Source organism: Mirounga leonina, unplaced genomic scaffold (assembly GCF_011800145.1).
Source record: "Mirounga leonina isolate KUSES-001 unplaced genomic scaffold, KU_Mleo_1.0 Mir_101595, whole genome shotgun sequence".
Lineage (NCBI taxonomy): Eukaryota > Metazoa > Chordata > Mammalia > Carnivora > Phocidae > Mirounga > Mirounga leonina.
Genome location: NW_023270158.1, coordinates 4,025,765 through 4,053,079, shown reverse-complemented (window position 1 = coordinate 4,053,079; position 27,315 = coordinate 4,025,765). Strand labels below are relative to the sequence as shown.

The 27,315-nt window shown below is 39.1% G+C and overlaps 1 pseudogene; it reads right to left on the bottom strand.

The window, feature by feature from the left end:
* Positions 1–4,728: 4,728 nt before the first annotated feature.
* LOC118002987 overlaps positions 4,729–27,315 on the bottom strand; it is a 59,665-nt pseudogene continuing 37,078 nt past the window's right edge.

The following is a 27,315-nucleotide window of genomic DNA, read 5'->3' as shown; positions in this document are numbered from 1 at the left end:
AGTAGTTGTTTATCTCTCTTTTTCTCAGCTTCTTTATTTTCCATCATTTGGTCTTCTATATCACTGATTCTCTCTTCTACCTCATGTATCGTAGCAGTTAGAGTCTCCATTTTTGATTGCACCTCATTAATAGCCTTTTTGATTTCGACTTGGTTAGATTTTAGTTCTTTTATTTCTCCAGAAAGGGTTTCTCTAATATCTTCCATGCTTTTTTTCAAGCCTAGCTAGTATCTTTAAAATCATCATTCTGAACTATAGTTCCGACATCTTACTGATGTCCGTATTGATTAGGTCCCTGGCAGTTGGTATTGCCTCTTGTTCTATTTTTGATGATTTTTTTCTGTGTTTTCATTTTGTCCAGAGGAGAATAGATGAATGAGAGAACAAAATGCTAACAGGGTAACAATGACCCCAGAAAAATATACACTAAACAAATCAGAAGAGACCTGGAACTGGGGGAAAAGAAAGGGAAAGAAAGAAAAAAGAATAAGAAAAAAAAAAAAGATAAAACAAACGAAAACAAAACAAAACAAACAGAATATGATCAAATATGATCAGGCTGGTGTATAGATCAGTGCCACACACTAGATTTTGGGCGTATTTTGGTTTGTTAGAAGGAAGTGCCTTCCAAAATTTTAAAGAAAGAAAAACTTATATATGTACAAAAATAAGGGTAAATATGATGAAGGGATGGAATATGACTGTAAAGATGAAAATTATAAAACATTTTATAAAAGGAATTGATAAGATAAGTTGGTTGAAAAAAGAAAGAAGAGGATTTAAAAAAAAAAAGGGGACAGAATGTGATCAGGCAGGAGACTAGAACAAAACCATACACTAGAGATTTAGGGTATATTTTGGTCTGTTAGAAGAAACTGTATCCCAAAATTTTAAAGAGAGGACAACTTATATATATACCAAAAATAAGGTTAACTACTATGAAGGGATAGAATATGACTCTAAAAATGAAGAATAAAAAAGATTTTTTAAAAAAGGGATCGATAAGATGTTGGTTGGAAAAGGGAAAAAGAAAAATTCAAATAAACAACAAAAAAAAGAAAATTAAAAAAATTAACTTTGAAAGACTAAAGAATCATGGGGAAAAAGCCATGAATTCTATGTGCAGTATTCCCCTAGCGCTGGAGTTCTGCTGTTCTCACTGATCGGTAAACTTGGTCTTGGCTGGCTGTTCTTGCTGATCTTCTGGGGGAGGGGCTGTTGCCATGGTTCCCAAATGTCTTTGCGGGAGGCGGAATTGCCCTGCCCTTGCCAGGTCCGGGCTAAGTAATCTGCTCGGGTTTGCTCTTGTAGCTTTTGTTCCCTGCAAGCTTTCTCTGCAAGCTTTTTGGAGGATGAGAGTGAAAATGGCAGCCTCCCAATCTCCGCCCCGGAGGAGCCAAGAACTCGGGGCCTGCTCCTCAGTGCGCCCCCAGAGAAAAGCAGTCAACCACTCCCATCTCCCCGGTCTCCAGCCGCACTCCGTGCTCACCCGGCCTGTGACCGAGTGTTTCTATCTCTGGCACCCGACCCTGATTGGAGTCTCCAAATGCAGCAGATCCCTGAGTTGCGCTCCCACGCTGCTCCTCCCGGGGGAGGAAGGGGAGTCTCCCTGGATCTGCTGCTTGTTGGGTCCCTGCTGGAGGAGCAGTGGCCCGACTGTGCCACGGATCATGGTTTATGGTAACCCTAAGCTGAGAGCCCGCTCCTCAGCTCCATCTCTGCAGCCGGCTTCCCCGCTCCAATACCTGGGAGCTCTGTTGCACTCAGGCACCCCCGGTCTTTCTGTGACCCCGAGGGTCCTGAGACCACACTGTCCCCGTGAGGGTTCCACCCCCAGCTTAGCCACTGGAGTGACGTCCCTCAGTGGAGCAGACTTCTACAAATTCCGATTTTGTGCTCCTCGGCTCTATCACTTGTCAGAAGTGGCCGGCGGAGGCCCCCTCCCCTGCCGTCTATCCTCCCGAATATCACCTCAGATTCACTTCTCCACATGTCCTACCTTCCAGAAAGTGGTCGCTTTTCTCTTCAGAGAGTTGCTGCTATTTTCTTCAATCTCCTGTTGAGTTCGTAGGTGTTCAGAATGGTTTGATCCCTATCCAGCTGAATTCCTGGGACCAGATGAAATTTAGGTCTCCTACTCCTCTGCCATCTTGCTCCTCTTATTGATAACTTTTTAAGAGAAATAAACTAAAATCTTCTAGAATGGTGGATTTTATAAAAGTGTTGCTTTATATATTTTTAAACTATGTTATCAATGCATGGAAGTTCAAAATTGTTATAGCTTCTTGTAGATTGCTTTTTTTGTCATCAAATGAGGTCCTGCTTTATTACTACTAAGTCTTTCCCCTTTAAATTTTGTTTTGCCTGTTACTAATTTTGCTAGATAGATTTTTTGTTATTTGTCTAGTATATTTTTTCCCATTCCTTTTATTTTAGCTTATGTATGTCATTGTGTTTTAGGTGTGCCCATCTCTAGTTTTTGTTTTCACTCACCCAATATGAACAGACTTAATTATCTATTAAATATAGTGATTAAAAATTTAGATTATGAATATATTTGAGTTTAATTTTTGCTTTCTTGTTGTTCCTGTTTATTTGATTTTTGCTTTCTTCTTCTGTTTTGGAAGTTATCCATTTTGTTTTTTTAACACTTACCCTCTCACTTTTTTTTTTTTTTTTAAGATTTACTTATTGATTTTAGAGAGGGGAAAAGAGAGAGAGAGAGATTGGGGGGAGCAGGGAGGGGCAGAGGGAGAGGGAGAGAGTCTTAAGAAGACAGTGCACTTAGCGAGGAGCCTGACACAGGGCTTGATCTCACAACCCTGAGATTAGGACCTGAGCAGAAACCAAGAGTCAGACGCTTAATCTACTGAGCCAACCACGGGCCCCTGCTCTCACTTTCCATTGCCTTTTAACCTTTTATGTTGCTGATAAGATATCTACTGCAAGGTTAGTTATCTTTGTTTTGTTTGGAATAGAGTAAAAGCATGATAGCTATTTATTTTGTGGAATAACATTCACTGCATATTGAGGGATGCTGCTGTGTACCTAATAACATATAGTGTATATGTTGCTTTACTTTCTGCTCACAGAGAGTGTAGGGCAAGCTACTGAAATCTTCCCAAACTTTCTCCAGTGTTTCTATCCTCAGAACTCAGCTGACCTGTCCTCTTCTTCCCCTTCTCTTTTCTCATGATTTTTCTCCAGTAGCCTTTGGAAAGGTGCCTTAAATAGTATGACAGGAAATTACAAGAGGTAGCATGAAGGAAAGTTCAGTATATCAAGTCATGAAATCTCAGCTGCCCAATTCTATGAAGTTAATAGTTTTTTAAAGGCAACCTCTTTTTTTCTCTTTGTTCATTTGTGTCACTGCTTTGTCCTGTGACACATGCACCTTCAGCTGACTTTTGAAAGCCTGCTATTTTGGATGGCATAATTTTGACTGATAGGCCTATAATTAGTAAGTGCTCATTAAGTACTGTGTCCCGAGTATTTCTGTGGGGTGGTAGACAATGTTCTTAGCAGCTGCCAGGGTGATAACAGTCCTGCAAATTGGCATGATTTCAGAAGTAGCCAAAGAACTTTATAAAGTTGAAAAGTAAACAGAAGAGCATAGCAGTAGCTATAGCAAGGGAGAAAATAGTACGAAGGCCTCTTGGTCACCAAAACTATGGACTCCCTACCCTTGTTTTCTCCATAATGTTGAAAACTTGATACTCTTTGTTTTTGTCCCACCCATTTGAAGTCATGCCTCTCTCTCCTGGCTCTTTGTCATCCTGCCTCCTAGCTACAGGTGTTTCTCAAGTATTGATCTGGAGTCCTCTTCTCTCTTCAGTGATCCTCCCCTACACAGAGCATTCTGTCCCAGTGGTTTCAGATGTAAGCTTTATGTTGATGACTTGCAAATCCACACCTCTGTTTCTACCCAAACTCCAGTCCCACATTTTTAATTGCCTGCTGGACATTTACCCCTAGAGGTCCTCCTGAAGCCTTGACTCAGTACACCTAAAGCCTTGCTCTTTCCTTAAAACCAACTTCCATACTTTATGACCCAGCATTTCCACTCCTATATGTGTAGCTAAAAGAAATGTGTGCACAGTGCATCAAAAGACATGTATAAGAATGTTCAAAGGGCATGTCACATCATGACCAAATGCAGCTTCACCCAGGAATGCAAAGTTGGGTTTCAATTTAAAAATCAAACAGTTTAATTCATCACATTAACAGAATAAGGGGGGGATTCATGTGATTATTTCAATAGATGTAGAAAGTTCATTGACAATATTAAACATCCTTTCATGTAAAAACTCTTAGCAAAGTAGGAGAAGAGAATATTCTTTCTTTTAAATTTTAAATCCAATATAATTAACATGCAGTGTTATATTAGTTTCAGGTATACAACATAGTGACTCAAAAATTGCTTTTTTTTTTTTTGGGGACACTGGATATATTTTTATTGAGCCTTTTAGTTTACAACATGAGGTAAAAGGAATGTCAGTTCTCCTTAACCAATATTTTACACAGCTGTAGTAAAATATTTCAAACTTTAGGGAATTTTAATGGATTACATATCTTAAAAGTTGGGAATCGAGTAAACAATATTTGGCTTCTTGAATTTTCAAGTTGACTCTTCCCTAACAGTGGTAACCAGCTTTAATTAGTTACATAAGTTTCTTCAAAGCCATGTTTTATTGTTGCTGATGTCTTTGTATCTGAAGCATTGCTCTTTTAATCAATATCCACTAATTCCACTTTGAAACTGAGTTTTGCATTTGGTGGAATTTTGGCATCAGGCTGTCCTTTCTTACCATAAACCCTTTCTGGTTCAATCTCTGGTTGAGCCTTTTCTCCTTTACTCATAGTCGAGAGTGCTTCATCCCATCCTCTGATAACTTTGCCTATTCCAACCTTAAAACTTAAGGGTGTGGTATTTTTCTTCTTTGAACTTGTTTGAATATAGTATCGAAACCAGTCCCATCCTGTGGTGTTCCTGTATACCAGCAGTGAACAACATCTCCTGTTTTGGGAAAGTTGGCTTTATCTCCTTTTTTAAGAACACAATTTATATATTTTGGTGGACCCTCATCCAGAGTCTCTTCAACTTGGGTTTCTTTGGGTTTATCTTCATTAAGCTTCACATTTTTCACGTGCTCAGACACTTTACTTAAATTTTCAGTACCCTTGAAATGCTTACTTTCAAAAAGATGATTATAGGCTGTAACCAAATGGTCCTTGTTAGCTGTTTTGACCACATTCTCAATGTTTCCTAATAACTTATGTTCTGCAAGAAACAAATCTGAACTGTAGTCCTGTAAAAATTTGATAATGTCCTTCTTGGGTCGCTGCTTGCTGCTCCATGGTCTAGGTCCACTGTGGAATGGCTGCTGCCGTCTTCCCCCACTCATGATTCAACAGTTCTGTATATTACTCAGTGCTCATCATGATGAGCGTATTCTTTTTTTTTTTTTTAAAGATTTTATTTATTTATTTGAGAGAGAGAACGAGAGAGAGAGAACATGAGAGGGGGGAGGGTCAGAGGGAGAAGTAGACTCCCTGCTGAGCTGGGAGCCTGATGTGGGACTCGATCCCGGGACTCCAGGATCATGACCCAAGCCGAAGGCCATCACTTAACCAACTGAGCCACCCAGGCGCCCCATGATGGGTGTATTCTTAATCCCCTTCACATATTCCACCCATTCCCTCCCCACCTCCCTTCCGATTACCACTAGGTTGTTCTCTGTATTTCAGAGTGATTTTTTCTTTTATTTTATTTTTAAGATTTTATTTATTTATTTGACAGAGAGAGACAGCGAGAGAGGGAACAAAAGCAGGGAGAGTGGGAGAGGGAGAAGCAGGCTTCCCGCTGAGCAGGAAGCCTGACATGGGGCTCGATCCCAGGACACTGGGATCATGACCTGAGCTGAAGGCAGACGCTTAACAACTGAGCCACCTAGGCACCCCAGAGTGATTTTTTACAAAAGATTTTATTTATTTATTTATTTATTTATTTATTTATTTATTTGAGAGAGAGTGAGAGAGCACATGCAGGGGCGAGCAGCAGAGGGAGAGGGAGAAGCAGGCTCCTTGCTGAGCAGGGAGCCCAATGCAGGGCTGGATCTCAGGACTCCAGGATCATGACCTGAGCTGAAGGCAGATGCTTAACTGACTGAGCCACCCAGGCGCCCCTTCAGAGTGATTTTTATTTGTCTCTTTTTTTCTTTGTTTTGTTTCTTAAATTCCACATATGAGTGAAATTATGCATTTGTCTTTCTCTGACTTATTTCACTTAGCATTATACTCTAGATTCATCCATATTGTTACAAATGGCAAGATTTCATTCTTTTTTATGGCTCAGTAATATTTATTCCCCTCTCTCTCTCTCTCTGCACACACACACATACACACACATATACACACACCCCATGTCTTTTTATCCTTTCATCTATTGATGGACACTTGGCTTACTTCCATAATTTGGCTATTGTAAATACTGCAATAAACGGGTGCATATATCTTTTCAAATTAGTGTTTTTGTACTTTTTGAGCAAATAGTAGTGGAATTACTAGATCCTATGGTAATTCTATTTTTAATTTTTGAGGAAACCGCATACTGTCTTCACAGTGGCTGCACCAGTTTGCATTCCCAACAGTGCATGAGGATTCCTTTTTCTCCACCTTTCAGCAGCACTTATTTCGTGTGTTTTTTTTTTTACGATTTTATTTATTTATCTGAGAGAGAGAGAGAGAAAGAGAGAGAACACAAGAGGGGGGAGGGTCAGAGGCAGAAGCAGACTCCCTGCCGAGCAGGGAGCCCGATGTGGGACTCGATCCCGGGACTCCAGGATCATGACCTGAGCCAAAGGCAGTCGCTTAACCAACTGAGCCACCCAGGTGCCCATTTCTTGTGTTCCTGATACTAACCATTCTGACAGGTGTGAGGTGATATCTCATTGTGGTTTTGATGTGCATTTCCCTGATAATAAGTGATGTTGAGCATCTTTTTATGTGTCTCTTGGCCATCTAGATGTCTTCTTTGGAGAAATGTCTGCTCATGTCTTCTGCCCATTTTTTAATTGGATTATTTGGTTTTTTTGGGTGTTGAGTTGTATAAAGTTCTTTATATATTTTGGATACTAACCCCTTATTCAGATATGTCATTTGCAAATATCTTCTCCCATTCCATAGGTTGCCTTTTAGTTTTGTTGATTGTTTCCTCCGCTGTGTAGAAGCTTTTTATTTTGATGTAGTCCCAATAGTTTATTTTTGCTTTTGTTTTCCTTGCCTCAGGAGACATACCTAGAAAAATATTACTATGGCCAATGTCAGAGAAATTACTGCCTCTGCTCTCTTCTAGGATTTTTATGCTTTCAGGTCCCACATTTAGGTCTTTAATCCATTTTGAATTTATTTTTGTGTAAGAAAGTGACCCAGTGTCATTCTTTTGCATGTAGCTCTCCAGTTTTCCCAGCACTATTTGTTGAAGAGACTGTCTTTTTCCCACTGTATATTTTTTCCTCCTTTGCTGAAGATTATTTGATCATGTAATTATGGGCTTATTTCTGGGTTTTCTGTTCTGTTCTATTGATCTATATGTCTATTTTTGTGCCAGTGCCATAATGTTTTGATCACTAGAGCTTTGTAATATAACTTGAAGTACAGAATTGTGATGCCTCTAGTTTTGTTTTTCTTTTTCAAGGTTGCTTTGGCTATTTGGAGTCTTTTGTGGTTCCATACTAATTTTAGGATTGTTTGTTCTAGCTCTGTGAAAAATGATGTTGGTATTTTGATAGGGATTGCATTAAATGTATAGATTGCTTTGGGTAGTATAGACATTTTAACAGTATTTGTTCTTCTGATCCATGAGCATAGAATGTCTTTCCATTTCTTTGTGTCCTCTTCAGTTTCTTTCATCAGTGTTTTATAGTTTTCAGAGTCTAGGTCTTTCACGTCCTTGGTTAGGTTTATTCCCAAGTATTTTATTATTTTTGGTACAATTCTAAATGGGATTGTTTTCTTTTTTTTTTTTTTAAAGATTTTATTTATTTATTTGACAGAGACATAGCGAGAGAGGGAACACAAACAGGGGGAGTGGGAGAGGGAGAAGGAGGCTTCCCATTGAGCAGAGAGCCTGATGTGGGGCTTGATCCCAGGACCCTGGGATCATGACCTGAGCTGAAGGCAGACACTTAATGACTGAGCCATCCAGGTGCCTGGGATTGTTTTCTTAATTTCTCTTTCTGCTACTTTATTATTAGTGTATCATTTCTGTATAGAAATGCAATGAATTTCTGTATATTGATATTATATTCTGTAAACTTATTGAATTCATTTATCAGTTCTAGTAGTTTTTTGGTGGAGTCTTGCAGGTTTTTTTTTTTTTTTCTATGGGGGAGAGGGGCAAAGGGAGAGGGAGAGAAAGAATTCCAAGCAGTCTCCATGCCCAGTGTGGAGCCTGAAGTGGGGCCTGATCTCACAACCCTGAAATCATAACCTGAGCTGAAACCAGGAGTTGGATGCTTAGCTGACTGAGCCATCCAGGCACCCCAGGTTTTCTATATATGGTATCATGTTCTCTGCAAATAGTAAAAGTTTCACTTCTTTCTTACCAATTTGGATGCCTTTTATTTTTGTTGTCTGATTGCTGTGGCTAGGACTTCCATATTGTGTTGAGTAAAAGTGGTGAGAGTGGACATCCTTGTCTTGTTCCTGACCTTAGGGGAAAAGCTCTCAGTTTTTCACCACTGAGGATGATGTTAACTGTGGGTTTTTCATATGTGGCCTTTATTATGTTAAGTTGTGTTTCATCTAAACCTACTTTGTTGAGAGTTTTTATCATGAATGTATGTTGTACTTTATCAAATGATTTTTCTGCATCTATTGAAATGATCTTACGTTTCTTATCTTTTCTCTTACTGATGTGATGTATCATGTTGATTGATTTGCAACCTTTGCATCCCAGGAATAAATCCCACTTGATCATGGTGAATGATTCTTTTAATGTATTGTTGGATTTGGTTTGCTAATGTTTTGTTCAGATTTTTGGCATCTGTGTCCATCAGAGTTATTGGACTATAGTTCTCTTTTTTTGTAGTGTTTTTATCTGGTTTTGGTAGAAGGCTAATGCTGGCCTCATAGAATGAATTTGGGTTTTCCTTCCTCTTCTGTTTTTTGGAATAGTGTGAGAAGAATACGTATTAACTCTTCTTTAATTGTTGGGAGTTTTTTGATTACTGATTCAATTTCATTGCTGGTAATCAGTCTGTTCAATTTTCTATTTCTTCTTGATTCAGTTTTAGCAGGACATAGGTTTCTAGGAATTTATCCGTTTCTTCTAGGTTGTTCAATTTGTTGGCATATAATTTTTCATAATATTCTCTTACAGTTGTTTGTATTTCTGTGGTGTCTGTTGTTATTTCTCTTCTTTCATTTCTGATTTTGTTTATTTGAGTCCTCTCTCTCTCTTTTGATGAATCTGGCTAGAGGTTTATGACTTTTGTTTATCTTTTCAAAGAAGCAGCTCCTAGTTTCCTTGATCTGTTCTATTGTTTTTTAGTTTCTATTACATTTATTTCTGCTCCAATCTTTATTATTTCTTTCTTTCTACCAGTTTTGGGTTTTGTTTGTTGTTCTTTTTCTAGCTCCTTTAGGTGTAAGGCTAGGTTGTTTATTTGAGAATTTTCTTGCTTCATGAGGTAGGCTTGTATTACTCTGAACTTCCCTCTTAGAACAGCCTTTTCTGCATCCCAAAGATTTTGGACTGTTGTGTTTTCATTTTCATTTATCTCTGTGTATTTTTTAATTTCCTCTTTGACTTCTTGGTTGACCCAATCACCGTTTAATAGCATGTTATTTAACCTCCATGTATGTATGTTCTTTAAAGATTTTTTTTTTCTTGTAATTTCTAGTTTTGTAGCGTAGTGGTTGGAAAAGATGCATGATTTGACTTCAGTCTTTTTGAATTTGTTGAGACTTGTTTTGTGGCCTAACATGTGATCAATTCTGGAGAATATTCCATATGCACTTGAAATGAATGTGTATTCTGCTGTTTTAGAGTGGAATGTTCTGAATATATTTGTTAGATCCATCTGGTCCAATGTGTCATTCAAAGACACCGTTTCCTTGTTCATTTTCTGTTTGGATGACCTATCCGTTGATGTAAGTGAGGTGTAAAAGTCTCCTACCATTTTTGTATTACTATTGATTACTTCCTTTACATTTGTTATTCGTTGTTTTATGTATTTGGATGCTCCCATATTGGGTGCATAAATATTTACAATTGTTACATCTTCTTGTTGAATTGTTCCCCTTATGATTATGTAGTATCCCTCTTTGTCTCTTGTTACAGTCTTTGCTTTGAAGGCTATTTTGTCTGATATTAGTATTGCTAACCTGGCTTTCTTTTCACTTCCATTTGCATGATAAATGATTTTTCATCCCTTCGATCTGCATGTGTCTTTAAGTGTGAAATGAATACTTGTGTGCAGCATATAGATAAGTCTTGCTTTTTTATCCATTCTGTCACCTTTTGTCTTTTGACTGATGCATTTAGTCCATTTACACTCAAAGTAACTATTGATGAGTATGTACTTACTACCATTTTGTTACTTGTTTTATGGTTGTTTTTGTAGTTTTTCTCTGTTCCTTTCTTCTCTTGCTCTCTTCTCTTACAGCTTGCTGGCTTTTTTTTTTTTTTTAAGATTTTATTCATCTATTTGAGACAGAGAGAATGAGAGAGAGAGAGCACATGAGAGGGGGGAGGGCCAGAGGGAGAAGCAGACTCCCCGCCGAGCAGGGAGCCCGAGGCGGGACTCGATCCCGGGACTCCAGGACCACGACCCGAGCTGAAGGCGGTCGCCCAACCAACCGAGCCACCCAGGCGCCCCTTGCTGGCTTTCTTTAGTGACAGGCTTGCATTCCTTTTTCTTTATTTTTTACTTATCTATTACCAGTTATTGATTTATATATAGTGACCATTAGGTTTATAACATTTTCTGCATATAGTGTTCTATATTAAGGTGATGGTTGCTTAAGTTTGAACCCATTCCAGAAGCACTAAATTTTTACTCCTCTCTCCCCTACGTTTTAGGTATATTGTGTCATACTTTACATCTTGTTATTTTGTGAATCCCTTCACTGATTTTTATGCATATACTTAATTTTACTGCCTTTGTGTCTCCTACTTTTCTTACTTCTGCTTATGGACTTTCCTTTCTACTCAAAGAGTCCCCTTTAACATTTCTTGTAGGGCTGGTCTAGTGGTCATTAACTCCTTTAACTTTTTTGTGTCTAGGAAATTCTTTATCTCTCCTTCTATTCTGAATGATCCCATTGCTGGATAGGTATTCTTGGCTACAGATTTTTCTTTCAACACTTTGAATATATCATGCCATTCTCTTTTGGCCTGCAAAGTTTCTGCTGAAAAATCAGCTGATAGCTTTTGGGGTTTCCCTTGTACATAACTGTTTTCTTTTTTCTTGCTGCCTTTAAATTCTCTATCACTACTTTTTGCCATTTTAATTACTGTGTGTTTCGGTGTGGACCTCCTTGGGTTGTTTTTTTTGGAACCTGTCTGCCTCCTGGATCTGGATTTCTAATTCCTTCTCCAGATTTGGGAAATTTTCAGCTATTTTTTCCTCAAATACATTTTCTGCCCCCCACCTTCTCTCTTCTTCTGGGATCCCTATAATATCAGTATTACTACATTTGATGATATCACTGAGTTCCTGTAGTCCATTTTCATTTTCTATTATTCTTTTTTCTCTCTCCTGTTCAGCTTGATTTCTTTCTGATACTCTGTCCTCCAGACCACGGATCCATTCTTCTGCTCTTTCATTCTATTATTTATTCCCTTTAGTGTGTTTTTAATTCCAGTTATTGAGTTCTTCATCTCTGGTTGGTTCTTTTTTATGTTTTATATATCTTTGTTGAAGGTCTCACTGAGGTCCTCCATTCTTTTCTCAAGTCCAGTGACAATTATGACAATTACTTTAAATTCTCTATCAGGCTTACTTATCTCTGTTTCGTTTAGCTCTCTTGCTGTGATTTTTTTTTTCCTGTTCTTTCATTTGGGACACATTCCTCTGTCTCCTCATTTTGTCTCTTTCTCTGTGTCTGTTTCTCTGTGTTAAGGAAGTCAGCTACATCTCCTGCTTATGAGTAAGAGGTCCTGTAGTGCCCTGCAGTGCAATGTGCCCTGTTCACCAGAACCTGGTGCTTCAGGGGTATATCCCATGTGCGTTGCATGTGCCTTAGTATTGTGGCTGAGCTGCATTTGCCTGCAGTCCAGTCATCTGCAATGGCTTTCTTTGCCTGTTATGGGCAGGGGTTGGTCATGGTGGTGTTAGTGGGCCAGTCTGGGGCCACCTTGGGCCTGAGTTTGGTCAGACCAGGTGTTTGCCAGAGCTGCAGTAGCAGTAAGCTGCAGGGTGCTCTCCCTGTGTTGTCCCCTGAAAAGCTTTCATTGGTGAGTGGGGCCTGCAGGCAGACCAGATGTCTGCCCCCAGCCCACTGCTGGGGCCTCAGTTGGACTGGTGTGTGTGGCTTTCTTCTTCTCTCTCTCCAGGGCAGGAGTCACTTTGGGGTGGTGCTAACCACTGTTAGGGCTGCTTTCACACTGTGGCTTGTGGCACCAGTTTGGATGGACTCCTGCAGAGGTGGTGTTGGAGGGGGAGGGTCTGCAGGAGAACACAGGGGTGAGGTGTGTGGTGTTAGCAAGGTCTGGGCTGGTTTGCTGTGGGAGGCGACTTGTAGCTACTTTGGAGTTCTTCTGCCATGGCTGGTTTGGAGGGGGTGAGTCTGCAGAAGAGTGCAGGGGTGGGTGCACTATTAACAAGCTAGGTGGAGAGTGTTCACACTCTGCTGGTTCCCACAGGTGACTGTGTATCTAGGCTGGGGGATGGGTTAGTGAAATAGTGCCTACAAGCTCTTTTGTTCCTAGAGAAGTTTCCCAAAGACCCCTTCCCCTCCACCACACCCTGAGATTAGTAAACAATTCTCCATCCTGTATACCGCAGGCATTTTTCAAACTGCTGCTTCGATGCTGTATCTCTGTGGGGCTGTTTGTTGTGCTGTCTCTTTAAGGGTGGGGGACTCTGTTTCCTGTCACCCTTTGGCTCTCCAAGAGCCAAGCCCACTGATTTTTAAAAGTTCTACTTGTCAAGTCCCACTGATTGTAAGAACTCATGAAGGTACGCCTCTCTAGTTTTCAAAGCCAAATGTTATGGGGATTTGTCTTCTGGTGCTTGTTCCCCATGCCTGGGGTGCCTGGGGTACCTGGGGTGGGGTCTGCTCCTCTCTCCTCTGTGCCCACAGCACTCCTCCTTCCTGTGGACAGTCCCATAGGTCACCTTAGTTCCTGACCATGTCTCTGCCCTTCCTATCCTCTTTGATATGGCCTCTACTCTACATTTAGCTGTGGAGAGTCTGTTCTGCCAGGCTTTGGGTTGTTTTCTGGGTTATTTACACTGATGTGGGTGTTACCTAGGCATATCTATGGTGAGCCTAGGGTCCTCCTTCTCTGCCATCTTCCCTGGAAGTTCCCAGAAGAGAACTTTTTTAGTCTCTAAAAAACCTACTGCAAACATACTAAATGATAAAAAGTTGAAAACTTTTCCTTGGAGATCAGGAACAAGACAAGGATGCCCCTGATAATCACTGCTATTCAGCATCTTTCAGTGTTCTGGCCAGTGCACAAAACAAGAAAAAGGCATAAGAATTAGAAAGAAAGAAACTGAAAACGGGCAGTATTTACGTATGATATAACTATATTCATAGAAAATCCAAATGGTTTGGCAGATAAACTATTGGAATTAATAAGAGAATTTAACCCAGTCTCAGGATATAAAAGCTCAGTATCCAAAAATCCCATATATTTCTCCATACCAGCAACAAACAAAATGAAATTAATATAAAATACTGAGGAATAAATCTAATAAAAGATATGCAAGACATCTACAGAAAAAAATGATCAAACCTTATTCTGAGGCATTAGAGAAATATAAAAAGGGGGAGATATGCCATAGTAAATATGAGCAAAAAAGATGCCAATTCTCCCCAAATTTAATTCTAAATTCAATGCAATTGCAATAGATGTGTTTGGGTGGAACTTGACAAACTGATTTTAAAATTCATATAGAAATACAAAAGGATAAGGATAGCCATTAACCTTTTGAAGTAGAAGAATAAAGGGGAAGACTTTACTGGATAAGAAGAGTATTATAAAGCTTTAGTAATCAAGACAGTATGTATTTTTTTCGGGGATAGAAAAATAGGCCAGTGAAATAGAATGGAGAACTCAGAAATATATCCATGCAGAAGGTCAATATTTGACATATGTTGTACTGTAGAACAGAGGAGAAATGTCAGTCCTTATAATAAATAGTACTGAGATGAGTGGCTATAATTAAATTAAATTAAACCCCTATCTCACACTATACCCCCAAATATATTCCTGTATATTCATGTATTAAAAACCTAAACATGAAAGGAAAAACAAGAAGCTTGTAGAAGATAATATAGGGAAATATCTTCATGAGCTAGTGGGTAATTGCATAAACAAGATGCAAAAGATACCCTAACTAGAAGGAAGGGAGACTTCTGTTCATCAAAAAACAATACAAAGAGTGCAAAGATAAACCAAGAAAGAGAGTGAGGGAAGGTATTTTCAATTCACAAAACTGAGAAAACTAGTATTTTGATGTATTAAGAACTCTTATATAGGCATGGCCTGGGGAAAAGGATGGGGTTGTGCTGACAGACAAATTTGGGGAAAACTGAGGCCAGGAAACTTTTGTCTCATTCATGGTTTGAAAGTCTCAGAAAAGTCCTCTGAACAGAGACCTATTTGCCAACATGGGATGACTCAGCCTAGTAAAGAGAGGCATTATCAGACATTGTGAGTGTCTTAGTCATGTTCATTAGAAGCAGAGCTTGAGACAAAGATTCTGGTGCCTGCTGTATATTGGAGGAATGCTCTCAGGAGAAAGGGAGTGAGGGAAGTGGGACAGGGCAGGGGAAGGTGCTAAGCAAGGATGTGTTCTTAGCTCTAGCCTGATCCCATAGGGAGTTCTGTACTATGAATTGTACCATAGAGTTGTTTCCCCTTGAGGCAAGGGGGTCAGAATTCCATAGCCCCCTGTAGCATTTAGTCCTTGGCTGTGGGTTGTATCCCAAAGGTGGGGGTAAGCCTAGCTTCCTGGGTAAAAGTGGCCCCCACTCAGCTGGGTGACATTCTTTAAAGAAAGGGACATTTGTACACAGCAACCAACACACAACCTCTGGAAGGATTGTTGAATTGGTTGGCAAAGGGGATCACTGTGGAGTACCAATAGTGTCCTCTGCAGTGAGGACTTGATTAACACATCTGAGTCAACCTTTATTCTCACGTTGTATGAATCCTGTGTTGGAGCCTGGAAGCCTGCCAAGATGCTGGCCACTACAGAGAATAAATGGTGAACTCTGTGTCCGGGGGTGAGAAGGAAGTTGTGACAGGGAGTCAGAGGATTTCTAGAGATGAGATTGAAGCAGCTAGAGGGAGAGGGTCAATATGCTCCTAGAATAGTGACTGAGCCAAAAAAACAAAAACAGAAATAGACAAAAAGGTCATAAGCTGTGGACCCTGACCTCAAGGCTAGTGGGGACACAGCATCAGAGAATACAAGGACACCTTTTCTCCAAGAGCAGTTCCATTTCCATCACCCAGGCTCTAGCCTTGAGAAGTCCCCAGGGGTCAGAAATAAGTGCCATAGGGATTTGTGAAGAATAATTATATCAGGTTTTTAGGAAATAGAGAAACCACATTTATACTGCATATCTGAATTGTAGTAAAAGTGAAATTTCAATGCCCACTTTGAAACACTTTAAGGCTACGAGATTGTTATATTCGAACACATAAATGAAGTAAACAAAATCTGACCTTTGACAACAAGATTGTAAACCCTTTGAGAGCAGGGTCGTGTAACCCACACAGCGAAGTGTTAGATAATTCCTTTTTACCTCATATTCTCTCATATTTGAAACTCATCCTCTTTTGTTTCAACCCACGTGTCTTACCAAGAGCCATTGGTAAAAATCAGAAGACACCGGAAAAAGAAGCTTCAACTATAAATTGTATTGGTATATCTGTTACTAATTTAGAGAAAAATCAATTTAGACCCACACCTCACCCCATAATGCCAGATGAATAAAATATATATAAAAACTTAATTCATAAAGAAAAACATTGAATTTTAATGAGGTCTCTTGAGTTCTCTCTAAAGTTTATAAGCTTTAAAGTGATAGACCTTACAATTATGATTGAAAAATCTGACTACATAAAAAACTTAAAACTTTATATAAAAGGAATTTTAAAAGCACAGAGGAAATATTTTTTGACAAAAAATATTTTTAACAAAAAAAGAGGCTTAATATCTTAGACAAATTAAAAGGAAAACATTAATATCACAATAATAAAGAAGAAAAAGACAAGGCAATGCCAAATGAGGAATTATGCTCAGTAAACAGATAAATGGGAAAGTGTTAAACCTTTCACTTCAATCTTAAATACTTACTAAGCATCTACAATGGGCCAGACACAATTCTAGGCACTTTATCAAAGGAGTTCTAGGTACAGACACCAAAGAATACAAATCAAATTACTAATCAGATACTAGTGAGACTGATACTTACATATATATTTTAGGTTTGTTTATTTATTTTAGAGAGAGCATGAGAGAGAGAGAGAGCACGAGCAGGAGGGGCAGAGGGAGAGGAAGAGAGAGAATCTCAAGCAGGCTCCATGCCAAGCATGGAGCCTGACACAGGGCTTGATCTCACGACCCTAAGATTGTGACCTGAGCCAAAACCAAGAGTTGGATGCTTAACTGACTGTGCCACTCAGGCACCCCGAAACTGATACTTTTATACACTGCCGTTGAAAGTAAAATTATACAATCCCATTTGGATTTGGCCATACCTGTCAATTGATAGCATTGTTCAAATCCTTTAACTTAGGAATTCTACTTTGGGGAACATATCTCCAAAGGGAAAAATAATCCCAAGAGAGGAAAAAAAAACCTTATATACCTGAAGATGTTCATCACATTGTATTTTATAAAGAGAGAGAAAACATATATGAAAGCACCTTAAGTATTAAATATTTTAATCCAAATTTTCTCAAATTAATTTTTCTATAGAATTCTTTTTCATAGACTATTAAGAAGTTTGAGAACACACCTTCAGGAAGAAAGGGACCCATAATTTTGATGATCATCCAGTTAAGATTATAGGGCTATGATGTAGTTCATATAGTAATATGGTTTTGGTTGGGTGAAATGTTTGGAGCCCAGGCCCACCTAAGCACTAGCCTCTAACCCAGAAGAGAGTTTCTAAAACATAAAGAGGTTGAAGTCCCTTGAGAATGCACTTTTCTGGTTTTTCCATGGTGTGAGCCTCTCATGTGGTTTTCAGTAAGGCTAGATGAGGCAGCTCCAACTTACCTACTGGACACAGGCCTTGAACTCAGAAGGAATGAGAATGACTCTCTTATTTTATACAGATGAAGACTTTCACAGAAAAGACAAGACCCCTGTTATTAGCTAGAGAGTTCAGAAGAACAGGCAAACTACATGTTTGGGTCTCAGAGTAAACATTCTCAGAGCAGTAATGAGCACTAGGAGCTCTCCAAGGTTCTGAAAAACTGCACCTTTCTCCAACCTGATGGAATCTTCATCTCACTGTCTCTCACCTAAAGGATTCACTACCTCTTCTTGCCTTGACACTTGCCCTCTGGCCTCTAACTCCTTGATACAATCTGTCTGTGACTCATGCCTAGTGGGACTTCAGTCACTGTTTTTTATCTGCCTGTGCTGGCCGCTTCATTTATCATTGTCCTAAAGGAAGTCTATTTGAAGTTATCTCAGTAGGAGAGAATACATGTTTTAATAACTTTTGGTTGTACTATCAGGAAGGAAAGGAACTCAGGAGAGATAATTTTCAGATATGTCTTCATACCTGAGAAAGTACTAGAAGAACACATGGAAGAAACAGAAAGAAGACATCTTCAGAGAGTTGACTACATGTGACTCATTTGTCATACTTTTCAGTCCTTCACTTACTGCATAGCAACAGGGTATAGCAAGGTGCCTTATATAAGGTTGGTGCTGGTAAACAAATGAATATTAAACTATGCACTAGGAGAACAAAGTTCTAGTCCTGACTTTATTTTTTTTTTAAAGATTTTATTTATTTATTTGCCAGAGAGAGAGAGAGAGAGCACAAGCAGGGGGAGTGGCAGGCAGAGGCAGAGGGAGAAGCAGACTCCCCGCTGAGCAGGGAGCCTGATGAGGGACTAGATCCCAGGATCCCGGGATCATGACCTGAGCTGAAGGCAGACGCTTAACCGACTGAGCCACCCAGGTATCCCATGACTTTATTTTTTTTTAACTGACTAATTGTATAACATTGGACAAATCATTTAACTTCTCTGTATTAATGTAAGGTAATTGCTGCAGCAAACAACCCCCAAATTGCAATCACTTAAAACAATGTAAGCTTCTTTGTCACTCATACAACAATCTAATACATATTCCTGGTTGACTGGCTTTCCTGGATAACTTTCCTCCAAGTGGTGACTCAAACTTCTTCCAGATTATAGCCTTGCTATTCTCTAAGTTTTTTGAGTAATCTTCATTCAGCTAGTCAATGAGGGGAAAAAATGGGGAGTGTGCTTTCTCTGACTGTGAATGAGTGACTATCATTCTCACTGGGACCACTGCCCAATTCCTTAGGGGACAGTCAAGACCAGTGTTCTAGCCCTTTGGTTATTCTTCAGTGGGTTTCTGCTGGGGCCTGTTTTGGGCAGTCTGTTCTCTTGCACCCGGTTCTCTCCCAGCTCTTCATAGGAGTTGTTCTGCCATCACCTTGGAATGCTGTTCTCTCTCTACTTACTCCCTGACATCTTGTACTCCAGCTTCTGATGCCTGGTCTTTCTAATACTCAGTAAATATTTGCTAAACTGCTGGTGTTCAAAAAAAAAAAAAAAAAAGAATGGGGAGCTTATATTTTGGAGGATTTTATGGGTCCGGCCTTGTAGTGGTACAAATCACTTCTACCTACCTTCTATTGGACAGGACCCATCCCATGTTCACACCTAACTGCAAAGGACCTTGGAAAATGTAGTCTTGATATATGCCAAAAAGGAAAAGGGACACCGTTTGGTAAATAACTGGCCTTACTCTCTAGGTTTTGGTTTCTCAATGGTAAAATGATTCAAATAAAATCTGTTCTTCCTTCTCCATGGAGTTATTGTAAAGGTCAAAGGAGGTTACCTGTGTGAAAAAGTCTTGAAAACTGTAAATCAACGTATACAGGATATACAGGAAGGGAATCATTATTGCTTAGCTTACCTACCTTTGAGTGTTAATTTTAGGAGTGGAAAAAAACGTGTTCTGTCTTTGGTAGGACTCCTTATAAGTTGGTCACAGTATATACCAAGTATAAGTATATTTAATGGGATAATATATTTTCTCATATGGGGCAAAAATAAAGATTGTAAATGAACCTTTGGCATTTCATAATATGAATGCCTTGGTGGAAGTATACTAGGATGGATTTAAGGGAAAGTACCATTTTGTGTTCAAGCCTAATTTTTTGCCAGGCTCCTGAAGACGCTTCTAACCTCCCAGACAATAAAACCTACCATAGGTTTGATAATAGGTGGTACATTCTTTCCTCTTTGAAAGTCTTCCCTGGACTGGGTATTGTAAATGGAATATCTATTAGGATTGTTGCGCATGACTTCTAATTATGGACGCACATACACACACACAGCTCCTTTGTCATTTTTGAAAAGATTTTATTTATTTATTTATTTGAGAGAGAGAGAGAGAGAGAGAGAGAGAGCCAGTGATAGTGAGAGAGAGCATGAGCAGGGAGGAGAAGGAGAAGCAGGCTCCCCAATCAGCTGGGAGTCCGACGTGGGGCTTGATCCCAGGAACCTGGGAACATGACCTGAGCTGAAGGCAGACACTTAACCGACTGAGCCACCCAGGTGCCCCTACTTTGCCATTTTTCTGAAGCCCTTCATCCTCAGCAGTCGGAAACTCCTCTTACCACTAACTCCCCAACTAAGCAAACAACAACAAAAAAATTGCCTCCTCCAACTTCCTCTTCTCAGGTTTGCTATGAATCAAAGAATCTGATTTATGCCTACACACCTAGCAACATGCCAATGATTTTTGAACGTTGTTCACTCTTTAATTTCGTGATGTTTTGACCTAAAGCTAACATCAGCCATCTGGGAAGGGTTATTATTTAAAAAAACATCACTCAGCCAATTGTGACCGAGGCACTGGATCATACTGAACTGCAAGATTTCTTCTAAGGATGAAAGAAAATAATAAGAAATCACAATAGCAAGGGACATACGTTGAGACCCAGCTTAGTTTTCTGAAAGGAGAAAAAGAAAGGCATTTGTTTGAAACTCTGGGGCCTTAGGGTAGTTCACCAGAGCACACTAAGCCTTAGGAATTATGTCTAATTTATCTTAGAGCAGCCAGAACTCACAGCTTAAAAATTCAAAGCAAAGATAGCTCTATTCTCAATATGTATAAAATAACTGAATGTGAGCGCATGACCTAAAGGAAATTAGACTGCACATAATCATGCATTCTGGTGCACTGTGGTATTAACTTGAAAAATATAGAGCTTTGGGTTTTGTGGAAGGAAATAGAAATTGGGATGTAAAATGAAGCGAAGAAGGAGATGCCCTTGGAAATATGAATTGCTATAAAATGAAAGCAGTGTCTAATCAAATAAGTGCCTTCTAGAGATAGACTATCCCTCACATCTGGATATCTTGGCTATCTATCTCTTATCAGGAAAAAAAAAGTGGGTCAGGGAATTATACCAAAGCAGATCTCTTTCAGCTGGACAAGCTTTAAAAGAAAAAAATGGTCTCCTGCTCTTTTCTAGTGCCTCTCAGTGGGTATCTTTTATTTTTCTTTTTAAAATCTGCATCTACCAGCCATTTCCCAGCTATATATCTACTTGAATTTCATTCTGGTCTCTGTTCTACTCATGCTATGTGTCTCATGCATCCATGCAAATTGGTGCCCAAACTGGGCATGCTGGAAGTGCTGGAGTCCTGAGCAGATTGGCCCTACCTACCATTTATTTACTGATGGCTTGCTTTAGCACATATCCTCTTCTCAGTTTGATGGTAAAGCCAGGTTGAAAATGAGGAGGAGAATGTTTTGCTTCCAAAAGGATTTGAGTATTGAAATGTTGTGCTTGGAACAAAAGTTTCCCCCTTTCCAGGACAATACACATGGATCTTTCCAGATATTGTTGGGTGGGGGGGACATCGGGACATGTAGAGGCAATGTCAGAGAGTGGAGGAAGAACTGGGATTTAGAGGTTCAGGAAACCCAGAATCTTAGACTGTTTCTCACTGAATCTAGGACTCTGGCAAGTGGGCAGATCCCTCTGAGCCTCAATTCTCCCATTTGCAAAATAATAGTAATAATAGTAACAAACAGTTGAGAGGCAAGGTGGTATAGAGGGCAAGTGAACACATTCCAGAGAAAGGTTGCCAGGGTTCAAATTCTGGCTCTGCCGTTATTACCTAAAACAGTCTGTACCTCAGCTTCTTTCTTTTTTTTTTTTTTTTCTTCTTTATATTACATTTAGCTGAAGCTTGAACTCGTCTGCTGGTTGCAGAATGTACCATTTTACTTATTAAAAAATTAATAAACTTTATTTTTTTAGAGAAGTTTTAGGTTCACAGCAAAATTGAGCAAAAGTACAGAGACCCATTTACCCCCTGGTCCCATACATGCACATGCTCAGCCTCCCCCACTAACAACATTCCCCACCAGACTAGGACATTTGTTACAATCAGTGAACCTATACTGACATATCACAATCATCCAAAGACCACAGTTTACATTAGGGGCTCAATTTTGATATTGTACAGTCTCTGGATTTGGACAAATGTATAATGACATGTATCCACCATTATAGTGTTATAACAGGAGAGTTTCAGTGCCCTAAAAATCCACTGTGCTCTCTTTATTCCTGTCTTCCTGCTAACCCCTGGCAACCACTGATCTTTCCACTCTCTCCATAGTTTTGCCTTTTCCAGAATGTCAGATATTTGGAATCATATAGTATGTAGCCTTTTCAGATTAGCTTCTTTCAATTAGTAGTATGCATTAAGTTTCCTCCATGTCTTTTCATCTAGCTCATTTTTTTTTAGCACTGAATAATATTCTGTTGTCTGGACATACTACAGTTTATCCATTTACCTTTTGAAGGACATTTTGATTGCTTCCAAGTTTTGGCAATTATTAATAATTTGTCAATTTATTAAAAATAAAAACCTGCCGCAAACATCCATGTGCAGGTTTTTGTGTGGATATAAGTTTCTAATTCATTTGGATAAATACCGAGGACCAATCATATGTTAAGAGTATTTTTAGCTATTTTTTAAAACAGCTTATCAAGTGTGAGTTTTAGCAGATTTTGTGTTTTAAGGGATTGGTTTGTTTCATCTAGGTTATCAGTTTCTGGCATGGAGTTGTCCATAATATTCCTTTATCTGCTTTTTTTTTTTTAAGATTTTATTTATTTTTTAGAGAGCGAGCGAGAGAGAAACAGCATGAGAGGGGAGAGGGTCAGAGGGCGAAGCAGGCTCCCCGCTGAGCCGGGAGCCCGATGCGGGACTCGATCCCAGGACCCTGGGATCATGACCTGAGCCGAAGGCAGATGCTTAACCATCTGAGCCACCCAGGCACCCTGCTTTTTTTTTTTTTTTTTTTAAGATTTTATTTATTTATTTGAGAGAGACTGAGAGAGAGCATGAGAGGGGGGAGGGTCGGGAGGGTCAGAGGGAGAAGCAGACTCCCTGCCGAACAGGGAGCCCGATGCAGGACTCGATCCAGGGACTCCAGGATCATGACCTGAGCCGAAGGCAGTCGCTTAACCAACTGAGCCACCCAGGTGCCCCCTTTATCTGCTTTTTAATGTCCATGAGATCTTTAAATGTCCTTTATCTTTGAGTGATGTCTCCTCTTTCATTTCTGATGCTAGTAATTTGTGTCTACTCTCTCTCTCTCTTTTTTTTTTTTTAGCCTGGCTCGAGGCTCATCGATTTTATTGACCTTTTCAAAGAAATGGCTTTTGGTTTTGTTGATTTTCTCTATTGATTTCAGTTTCATTGATTTCTGCTTGAATTTTTGTTATTTCTTCTACTTTGGATTTAATTTGCTCTTCTTTTTCTAGTTTTCTTTTTTTTTTGTAACATTTTTTTTTTTTAAGATTTTATTTATTTGACAGAGAGAGACACAGTGAGAGAGGGAATATAAGCAGGAGGGGTGGGAGAGGGAGAAGCAGGCCTCCTGCCGAGCAGGGAGCCTGATGTGGGACTCGATCCCAGGACTCTGAGATCATGACCTGAGCCGAAGGCAGATGCTTAATGACTGAGCCACCCAGGTGCCCTTTTTCTAGTTTTCTAAGGTGGAAACTTAGATTATTGATTTTAGATCTTTATATTTTTGCAATATATGCATTCGATGCTATAAATAACCTTTAAAGCACTGTTTTCACTGTGTCCCATGAACTTTGATAGGTTGTGTTTTCACTTTTATTTAATTCAAAATATTTTTAAATTTCTCTTGATTTCTTCTTTGAATTACATGTTAATTAGAAGTGTATTGTTAATCTCCAAGTATTTTGGTATTTTCCAACTATCTTTCTGTTATTGATTTCTACTTTAATTCCATTGTGGTCTGAGAGCACACATTATATGATTTCTATTCTTTTAAACTTATTAAGGTATATTTTAAATTTATTAAGGTGCATTTTATGGCCCAGAATGTGGTCTATCTTGCTGAATGTTCCATGTGAACTGGAGAAGAATTTGTACTCTACTATTGTTGAATGAAGTCATCTATAGATGTCAATGAAATCCAGTTGATTGATGGTGCTGTTGAGTTCAACTATCTTTACTGATTTTCTGCCTGCTGTATCTGTCTATTTCTGATAGAGGGATGTTGAAGTCTCCACCTACAATAGTGGATTTATCTATTTCTTCTTGCAGTTTATCTGTTTTGCCTCACATGTTTTGATGCTCTGTTGTTAGGTGCATGCACATTGTCTTCTTAGAGTACTGACCTTTCAATCATTATGAAATGCCCCTCTTTATCCCTGATAACTTTCCTTGTTTAAAGTCTGCTTTGTCTGAAATTAATATAGCTACTCCTGCTTTCTTTCGAGTAGTGTTAGCATGGCATATCTTTCTCCATTCCTTTATATTTCATCTATATGTTATTTATTTAATAATTGTAATTATATTTAAATGTATTAAATAAATTATATTAAATAATATTTATTTGACATATTTATTATTTATTTTTGAGAGAGAGAGTGTGCATGCGTGTGAGTGGTAGGGGGAGGGACAGAGGGCGAGGGAGAGAGAATCTTAAGCAGGCTCCATGCCCAGTGCAGAGCCTGATGTGGGGCATGATCCCATGACCCTGAGATCATGACCTGAGTCAAAATCAAGAGTCAGATGCTTAACTGACTGAGCCACCCAGGCACTCCTGTGTTATTATATCTAAAGTGAGTTTCTTGTAGATGACATATAGTTGAATCTTGTTTTTTTGATCTACTCTGACAATCACTGCCTTTTAATTGGTGTATTTAGACCATTGATGTTTAAAGTGATTATTGATATAGTTGGATTGCTATCTACAATATTTGTTACTCTGTTGCCCTTATTTTTTGGTCTACTTTTGTCTCCCATACATTTTCTGCCTTTTGTGGTTTTGACTGAGCATTTTATATGATTTCATTTGTCTCATTTTTTAGTATATCTACTACTTAATTTACTTTTAAAGTGGCTGCTCTAGAATTTGCAGTATACAAGTACAGTGAATCCATGTCCACTTTATTTTTTAATTTAATTTTTTTAAAGGTTTTATGTTTAACTAATCTCTACACCCAACATGGGGCTTGAACTCACAACCCTGAGATCAAGAGTCACACACTCCACTGACTGAGCCAGCCACGTGGCCCCAAGTCCACTTTAAAATAACACTATACCACTTCATGAATCGTGCAGGTACCTTATAATAACAAAAGAATCCTAATTCCTCCCTCCCATCTCTTGAATCATTACTGTCATTCATTTCACTTATATATACAATAAAGTAAGCATAAATACATACATGTAAGCATACATAATTGCATACATTGTTGCCATTATTTTTTGAACAAATAATCTATCTGTTAGAGCAGTTAAGAATAAGAAAAATAAGTTTTTACCTTCTCTTATTCTTTGATGTTCTTCCTTTATGTATGTCTGTCCAAGTTTCTGATCTATACAATTTTCCTTTTCTCTGAGGAACTTTTTTTTTTTTAGTGTAGTTGACATACAGCATTACAGTAGTTTCAAGTGTACAGCATAGTGATTCAACAAATTTACCTATTATGCTATGTTTACTACATGTGTAGCTACCATCTATCTCAATACATCAGTATTACAATAGCATTGACTATATTCATTATGTTGTGACTTTTATTCCTGTGACTTATTTGTTCTATAACTGGAAGCACTTATTTTAACATTTCTTGCAAGGTGGGTCTACTGGCAACAAATTCTCTTCATTTTTGTCTTAGAAAGTTTTTGTTTCTCATTTACTTTTGAAGGATAATTTCAAATGGTACAGAGTTTTAGGTTGGTGGGTTTTTTTTCTCTTCATACTTTATATATTTCATTTCACTGTCTTCTTGCTTGCATGGTTTATGAGAAGTCAGATATAATTCTTATCCTTGTTTCTTTATTGGTAACATGTTTTTTCCTCTGGCTTCTTTCGAGATTTTTTTTCTTTATCTTTGATTTTCTGCAGTTTGAATGTGATATGTTTAGGTGCAGTGGGTTTTTGTTTTTTGTTTTTTGATTTTTGATGGGGTTTTTTGGTATTTATCCTGCTTGGTGTTCTCTGAGCTTCTTGGATCTGTGGTTTGGTGGCCAACATGTGCCTCAGTTAATCGATCTATAAAGTAGGGATTATAATAGCTACTTCATGTTGTGGGAATTAAAATTAATTCAATATGTGACAAGCACTTAGACGAGTACCTGGAATGTAGTTAGTACTACGTAAGTGTTAGCTAATATTTAATCAGCACTTGCTAAGTGCTTTTCATACAGGATCTCATTTTTTCTTCACAGCAATCCTATCCTTAGCAGGTACCAATTATTACCCCCATTTTACAGATGGGGAGATTGAGGCTTGTCTAGGATCACACAGATTGTTAAGTGGCAGGTCTGTAAGTCCTACTGAGGTCTGTCTGTCTGCCAAGACCATACCTTAAATTACCAAGGAACAGCACTTCAGAAGGGTGTTGGATTTTGGTTAATCTCTGTGGTCCCTTCCAGAACTAAAACTCTGTTGTATCACATTTGAAATAATGCCAGAATAATACTGTGGTAGAGTGTCCAGGCTTGGGAGTTGGAAAGCCTGTGTTTAAGCAAGTCAGGCACACCCTCTGTTTCCCCTGCTGTGACATGAGGCTAATCCACCTACCTTTCCTATCGAGTTGTTTGGAGGTTTGAATGGGCTACTATATGTAAAACATTTTGCACAGTGCTTGTAACTGGTACTGGTATATTGTAGGTGCTCAAAAAAGTTAGAAAATAAAACAATTGTTATTTTAAAATCTTGCCTAGTAGTTACAGTATTGGAAAAAGTCAGGAAATGTCTTGATTTAGAGGCCCCCAAGCTGTCCAGGCAGGAGGGCATATGGTAGGAAACTGTTGATGTGGAACTTGGCTAGAAGAGGTGAGACTAGCTTACATCATAGAACCCAGCCCTTGGGCGGTGCAGAAATCTTCCTGGGCAAGAAGCTGAGATGACTCCGGTACATGGAGGTTTTATTTCTAATGCTGGCAATCATAAGAGAACTGGGACACTCTTGGGCATTGTGGCAGGGCTCTTATTTATGATCAGTCTCATTCAGAGGAAGGATTGGGTAGGATGGAGTATTCCCAATATGGCTGGTCCTGATTAAAGAGGAAGCAGATGGCCTTTAATCTGGACATGGGCCATGCCAGTATTAGGACTGTGTGTTCTCTGAGCTTCTCAGAGTAAAAGGGCTGGCCCACTGATACGACTTTGGTGTGACATTTCTTCGAGCCCGGTGAAGGGATCTATGCTTGTTAGAATCAGAGGTGGCAGCTGCTCTGGGGACCATACCTATGCGACATGGTGAAGGGGCAAAATGCCTGTGACTCACATTTCATTGTGTGTGTGGATGTGTCTACATTTCTGGTACTAC